At 41.0% G+C, this 8302-nt stretch overlaps 1 protein-coding gene across 2 annotated transcripts in view; it reads left to right on the top strand.

Moving 5' to 3' along the window:
• The first annotated feature begins 5981 nt into the window (after positions 1-5981).
• The window catches only part of hivep2a (HIVEP zinc finger 2a), a 63725-nt gene continuing 61404 nt past the window's right edge, over positions 5982-8302 (top strand). For both annotated transcript variants that reach the window (XM_060883122.1, XM_060883118.1), the window contains exon 1: positions 5982-6535. The gene's annotated coding sequence lies outside the window, so the exon portion shown is untranslated. The remainder of the gene's footprint in view (positions 6536-8302) is intronic.

Here is an 8302-nt window from a genome sequence, read left to right as displayed (position 1 = left end):
TAGCACGTTCGCCTCACACCTCCAGGGTCGGGGTTCAATTCCCGCCTCTGCCTTGTGTGTGTGGAGTTTGCCTGTTCTCCCCATGCCTCGGGGGTTTCCTCCGGGTACTCCGGTTTCCTCCCCCGGTCCAAAGACATGCATGGTAGGTTGATTGGCATCTCTGGAAAATTGTCCGTAGTGTGTGATTGCGTGAGTGAATGAGAGTGTGTGTGTGCCCTGTGATGGGTTGGCACTCCGTCCAGGGTGTATCCTACCTTGATGCCCGATGACGCCTGAGATAGGCACAGACTCCCCGTGACCCGAGGTAGTTCGGATAAGCGGTAGAAAATGAATGAATGAATGAATGAATTTTTATTAATTCATATCTGAGTTTTACTGGATTATGTATATTTTACTAGTCTATAATGAATCAGAACACGGTAACAATCTCAGACTGATAGTAAATAGCAAAATTGCAAACAAAGAAAAAAACTGAGCAAAAAATGGACAAATTGCTGTTACACACTGGTCATTATTATTTATTTGTTTGTTTGTTTGTTTTATTATTATTTTTTTTACACACACACAGACAGATAATGACCAGTATATATATGCCTTGCATATATATATATATATATATATATATATATATATATATATATATATATATATATATATATATATATATATATATATATATATATATATACTGGTCATTATTATTGGAATTGCAATACTGGTTGTAATGTGTAATAACAAACACATCATTATTACAGTAAGAATTCAGTCATTATAACAAATTTCATTTAAAGTAGACTTGTAAAGGTAAAAAAAAACACTCTGTATTATAGAGAGAGCATGTGCATTCTCAGTACCTTAATTACAGCACACAGTATGGTGGAAGTCTGAGTGCACGTAAGAAGATCATCAGGAGTTTAATGAATAGTCACAAATAATTACAGTAAATGAGCTGAAATCCATCACCTGGTCACACAATCCTGCCTCAAGGCTGTGCGCTCTGTCACCTATTCTTCTTCCTGTACTCCAACGACGGCTAATGACCTGCCAAACTACTCAATAACATCATCCTAATGGGAGCCATATCTAACACTCATGAGGCAGTGTTAAGAGAAGAGGTGGCATGTCTATCAACCAGCAGAAGAAGCAGATGGATTTATTCGGTGCGCCGGGCATTATAACTCATGTCCTGTTAAGTTAACTAACTGTTTTACCCTGGTCAGGGTCATGGTGGTGTCCGAGCCTATACACCATGGAAAGGTCTTTCTCTCTCTCTCTCTCTCTCTCTCTCTCTCTCTCTCTCTCTCTCTCTCTCTCACACACACACACACACACACACACACACACACATTACCAAGGCTTTTGATATAAAGGTCCGAAAAGCAGGTGTGACTGAGAAAAACTTTCCAAACAGTACACATTCTGAGTCTTCGTTTTTTTTTTCTTTTCCTGAGATCAACATCTTCAAGTTGTTTGGTGTGAAATTTGGCATAATTAGCGCTCACACATAAATGTATGTATATGTGTAATCTAATAAAGATTAACAGCTTCATTCCTGTTTCCATTTGTCAGATGAATGACATTGACTAACACAACTACAAGACCTTGTGTTTAAAAAGCAATTCGCCGTCATGAGAAAACATGAACGCACTGTACAGAGGATGTCAGATAATTACAAAAAATAATAACAATCATTAAGAAGGAAAGGCGTCTTGCTCGAGGCTGACGGTCTTCCTTCCTTCTAGAGAGACATCTGAACGGAGCCTGGAGCTCATGTTGAAACAAGAAACTACATCATTCAAACCTGTGTGACAGGATTGTGAAGCATTTATGGATTTAAGGATCAAGATCAAATACGATAGGAATACGAATTGTGTAAACTTGACAAATAGCCTAGGTGACAACGAAAACAAAACACTCGAGGATCGTAGCGTCACTGTGGAGCCGCTTGAGCGAACTGCTTCCAGATGATTTACACGTTTAAGAAAACGCAAAGAGAAAAACGGTGAGCTCTACGTCAGAAATACAATCCCTTTAATAAACAGATCCAGTAGGACATTAAAGATTCATAGCATTATATTTATTATTACTATAAATTCTTTTTACCCATGTAGGCTACATGTTAGTTAATACAAATCGTTCAGGCCTCGGCTGTTACACCGGTCTGTAATACATTTATTCTGTTTTATTGCCATGTTGAAAAGTTACTGGTGCTGATAAAGTCCCAGAACCATATGTCCAAACTTCCAGTGTGTCCTCTGAGATAGTGAGGCGTAACTTTATGACCAAATCTAGAAGATGAAACATGAAGGCAAGTCTCCGTGTGAGGTTTTACAGTCACGGGCCATTAGCAACCTGCCTTATAATCCAGTCAACACTGACCTTTGTCAGGTGAAACCTGTTCTTATGTAATTTCCTGGCAGTGAAACAAGAGGATCTGGGATTCCAGAGAGTGACGTGGCACTGAGAGTGTAGTTTAGCAAGAAGAAGAAGAAGAAGGAGAAGCCGAGAGCTTTACAATAATGTATTATTGAGGACAGAGTAAACACATAAAAACTGGGTGTGGAATAGGAGGGAATGTAAAAGGGAATTCCAGTGAGTAATCGCTGACAGCTCCAACTGCTGAGCCTACGGAACATCTAAGGCCTAGGGCTGTGTGTGTGTGTGTTTAGGGGTTAAAGTGAAATTTGAAAGGTGGTAGAACAAAGATCAGGGAGGAGCTTGCAGTTTCGGTTAGATTTCACACACATTTATCGACCCAGATATAAACCCAAACATGATCGAGTTCAGTCTGTACAGTACTTTCATGCTGGAAAATTCTTCCTGGTTCTATTCATTTTATTAAATTACATTTTTTTTAGAGTTATTATATTTACACCCTTATCCAGAACGACTTCTAGAAGAACTTTGGAGTCTTTATTAAAAATCCATTCTAAGAGCATAAATTTTATTGCCATTAATTGAAGAAGAATGAAAAATATCCTTACACGAAGAGTCGACACACGAACCTTCGTTAAGATTCATCGTTAAGAACGAATCATTCAGCTATGACAATGAGATGGTGGGGTAGAAATGGAAGGCATGACACAACACAACGCCTCAGCTCAAGGAAGGTCACATTTATGAGTGAAATGGTGTTTAAACACCACTACAATTTGTTTTTGGAGGATGAAATCTGGCTGTTGGCTGAGACACTAAACACAATATCAAAAAGATATTGTTGTGTCATGTGGCTTAACCTACATGATCTTTTTTTCTCCTCCAGTTTCATTCATTAATTCATTCATCTTCTACCGCCTATCCGAACTACCTCGGGTCACGGGGAGCCTGTGCCTATCTCAGGCGTCATCGGGCATCAAGGCAGGATTCACCCTGGACGGAGTGCCAACCCATCGCAGTCCTCCAGTTTCATGTCTCCCTTAATTCACATCTAATTTCCATATTTTATTATATACGTTTTCAGTTGCTGTTATACTGAAATACTTTTACAGGCATAGAAGTGAATCAAAATAACTTCCGCTTCTGCCATTTAGTAGTCATTTAGTGTTATATGCCTTCGTACACATGACTTTATTAAATTGATGGATGTGAGAATGAAAATTTTTGATAAATGAGGCCCAATATAAAATGAAACATTGCTGCAAACATCTCGCAGTTTATGTTTGTTTGGCTGATTGAAATGTGGGGTTTTTTTCACATCTATCATCAAATGTGTGTTCGTGAGTTCAGATTCCGATATCCTGCTAATCACCGATCCAACTAGCTAGCTACGTTTACACAGAAACTTATCGAAAAATGTAGACGCAATGAGAATGTAATTAAAAGTAGGAGTATTAGGACTAACATTAGCGGTTTTGATTAGATGGACACAAGCAGTTAAATGACACACTTTTATAAATCAACTTGATTTGAAGTGATTTCTTTGGAAAAACGACAGAAAAACACGACTGGCTTTGACGTTCTTCGTTTAGAAGACAATTGGAACTAGAAACTCCAAAACTCACAATTTTATTTTCACTTTCCAAGTGACTGAGGTGTTGAATTTAACCCCTGTCTGTGTGAGAGAGAGATAGAGAGTGAAAACAGGCAAGAAGTTTCAGTTTCTGTGAGCTTCAGTCCCTATGAAGGGGTTTAAGAAGATCCAATTCTTAAGTCTGGGCTTGTCATTGACATCTTGCCAAAAATGAATTCCGGATAAGTTTCTGCGGCTTTGCAGAAATGCTCTCATTAAAGACGGATCTCTTCGCTAATTTTAGCCAAAATACTCCATGGATCAGACAAGAGCATGTGAATATTTTTAAAAATTAATAATCTAAGCCTCAGATGAATAATTGTACGTGTAGGTCCCATGACAGGGAGTCACACCTCTCAGGATACTTAGAATAGCATTCACGCTTTTGCTGAACAAAATAGCACAATCACGGGTGTGATCATAGATAATATCATTGTTGTCAGCGTTTTTGTTTTTTAGCTATTTAACTGATGATTAATTGTTTGGCTCAGTGAGAATATCCGTATCACGACCCTGAGAAAATGACTCCACGTTGCATGCAGACACATCAGCAACCGCAATATTCGCTACAAGTTAGGGGAGGAAGATAAGAGACTCCACAGACAAAGCTGGAACACAGCCTCTGGGTCAAAAGCTGAGATTTCCTTCTACTGTGCTGTGAAGAGAACGAAGCAATCGAGTGTGAAATCGCCTCAGCTCCTGAGCTTCTCTGATTGACATGGGCTTGCTAGATTATTGTTTTAGCAACTCAGCTGTGTGAGCCCTTCAGTGATGCCTATTGCCAAAAAAACAAAGAGAGATAGAGTAAGGGTAGGAGGGATTCCAGGTCATAGATAACATTATAACACAGGACACTCCGGACTAGGTCATAGTCCACCTAACATCATACATAGAAAGCCCAGTGTGTGGCGCACACACACACACACACACACACACACACACACACACACACACACACACACACACACACACACATGCAGTTGAGCAGCCCACATTAATGAAAAAGTTGTTGAATTCTGAATGAAATAAATAAAATCCTTTACACACATATCACACACGACATCACTCACGTGACATTACGCACATGACCTCAAAGACATCACATCATACTCACAAATACATCACTCACATGACATCACACACATGGTCTCACACACATGACATCACACATAATATCACACACACATGACATCATTCTCATGCAAATGTTTTTGCTCTATATTGTATGTTTATCGGAGATGTATATAAAATGTCATTTGAGACCAGGAAAACACAAGGAACATGAAAAGAACACGAGGAAATACAAAACGTGTTTTTAAATAACCAGTTCGTGTATCAAAGGTAGAAGGTTTTGTAACACTTCTGTGAAAAAGTTATTTTCCTGTAAACATAATAACAGATTTTGCCACTTTCAGTATCTGGAGATCAGTCTTTCACATCACTGTGGAGGAATTCTGACCCACACTACAGGGTTTTCTAGCAAGAACTGGTGTTCTGGTGGGGTTCAAGTCAGAAGCATTCCACACCCACACACACCCACCCACACACACACACACACACCCACACACACCCGCACACACACACACCCACCCGCACACACACACACCCACCCACCCACACACACCCGCACACACACCCACCCATCCACACACACACACCCACCCACACCCACACCCACAAACACCCACACACACACACACACACACATCTAAATGAAAACTTTGTACATTGGATAGTTTTTTTATATGGTGCATATTTGATCCTAGTCCCTTAGTGACTTCATTTCAGAACAACAACAGACTTTTTGTATTTTCTATGTTAATAAAAAAAAAAATCCGTACTGTGTTGTTTACAAGTATTTGTACGTCATAACCGCGCCGTTTTGCGCATGCGTGGTACAGATCGGGCACGTCTACCCGATGCGCGTTCCCTAGCGAACCAAAAGCGCGGCGCCGCTCGGGCACGTGAGGCGGATCGGGTAACAGCACCACGGGGCCGGTTTCGCTCTCTTGTACACTGGTACGGACGCGCGCTGGGGGATCCGATGACGTCACGGGCCAAACACACAAACGCTCACAACTGACGCACGCGCGCTCGCACCTACACGCTGTCGCTTTTTATTCTCCTGCGCTCGCGCTCCCTCCCACTCTCTTTTCTGTAGCCGTTTTTTTTTTCTTTTCTATTCTGGGAAGCAGTGCTAGGAATAACCCAGTCTGTCTCCCCCTCCATCCAGGCTCCTTCTCCGGTCTCGAGCAGGAAGCAACAAAAAAAAAAAAACAACAAAAAAAAAAACACCACCACCAACAACAACAAAACTCCCGACACGAACCGGACTGTTTGCTCTCAACACGCGTTAACGGCAGCTCGCGGCGCCTTCATGTGCACCACCTGTCCGACTTTCTCATCCTCCTGTCACTGTCCACATCTGTTCCGCCCGGCTAAGGGAACAGCTGGTAGCTCCTCCAGGAGGACTGACACCCGCTCGGGATGTTCTGGGACGCTCCATAACGCGAAACCCTGTTCACGGTAAGCGCACGAGCTCCTACACTCTTAGTGCCTGAGCACGAGCTGCTCGAGTTTTTATTTTTTTTTATTTTTGCCTCCCTGCGCATTCTTATTACAGCGTGCGCGCTTTATACTTATTGGAATAATCCATCTTTTTGGGGGAATACCCACACGCTTCCGAGTTGATAGCGGGAATGCTGCGTAATATCCCGAGGAATTTGCACGGACTGGGGAGCGGCTGGGGTTCACTCGGTCGCGCGTGCGCTCTTGTCAGGGATAATGTCGTTATTATCCTTTATTTATTTATTGTTTTTATTTATTTAAACGTGTGTACTTATGGACGTGTTGCGAACACTGTGTACACAGATTGTCTGTCAGCTGTGTGTGTGTGTATATGTGTGTGTGTATGTGTGTGTGCGCGCGCCTGCCTGGGTTAAAGTGGGTGGGACGCTGGCTCGTTCCGGGAATGTTCCATGACGTGTTCTCCGTCAGTGTAAGGGGGGACACTCTAGGGGGACTCTTCTAGTACAGCTGTCGTTGCCACCCGACTCTACTCAAGTTCATTGCACTTCTAAAAGTGCGAGCAAGTGTTTTGAAGCTAAAGTCTCGCCTTGGTTTGCTGCTTTTGGTTTTTTAGACCCACAAGCTTTCAAAAGTGAGGCTTCTACATTTTGCAAATTTACTCAAGGTCCTTTTTAAAAAAAAAAAAAAAAAAAAAGTAGGAAGATTGTGATGAATGCATTTTGATGTATTGTTTTATTGTCATTTTAACATGATAATCAGCATCTGAACCCAAAGTAACACAGAATAGTATCAATAATGTTCTTATCGTAGAAATGCATTCATTCCTAACATCTTCACACACATTCTGCACCAACCACCGATAAAGGTCTGGGACTCGTACTGAATTGATCTAAAAAAGCAAATAGTGGCCTAATTGAAAACAAAGTTCCTCTCAGATTTCAAATTTATAGAGTTTTCAATAAAATGTCTTTAATGTAGAATAATTGGAATTTTTGAAAATGACGGCGGTGTTTATTTTGTTTTATACCAAAATGAATTAAAAAAAAAAAGACTATTATAACCAAATGACCATCCAGCCCAAGAAACCAACATTTTCTTCTTGTATAAATTGTGAAATACATCCATCAGGTTTTTCAAACATTTCTTTGAGTCATTATTGTGTCACATATTCACTGTAGATTTGTCAGCTTCACAGTCATGAATCTCTCGTTCTGCCACATGCCAGTGTTTAATTCAGGTCTCCAGAAGCCTCTGCGCTCACCGTCATGTTCACTGAACTGGTTTGAGACGACTTGTGCTTTGTTTCATGGAGCGTTATCATGCTGGAGGTGGGATAGTTAGGAACAGTGCTGAGATAAACCGTGGCATTCAAATGATGCTTATATTAATATCAATTATGGGCCTGATGTGTCTCAAGCCAATATTTTATACATTGTTCCACCAACAACAACAAACAAACTGTTGACACATGCTGATGCAGTCATGTCCATGTATTCATTCTGCAGAAATCAAGGTTTATCATTGTCTCATTTTTCTGTCTGATTTGGTGAACTTGTTTTTGGAGCAGTTAACCCTTGTATGGTGTTTGTTACTCATTTTTGTTACTCAGCCAGTGTTCATGGGTCTGTTGGACCCGCTGCATTTTTGGGTTTTTAATTCAACACAATAAAAATTTTGATGTTAAAATATGGGTGGCACGGTGGCTTAGTGGTTAGCACGTTCGCCTCACACCTCCAGGGTCGGGGTTCGATTCCCGCCCCACCT

Source organism: Tachysurus vachellii, chromosome 12 (assembly GCF_030014155.1).
Source record: "Tachysurus vachellii isolate PV-2020 chromosome 12, HZAU_Pvac_v1, whole genome shotgun sequence".
Taxonomy (NCBI): domain Eukaryota; kingdom Metazoa; phylum Chordata; class Actinopteri; order Siluriformes; family Bagridae; genus Tachysurus; species Tachysurus vachellii.
This window is presented reverse-complemented; position numbering and strand designations above follow the sequence as displayed.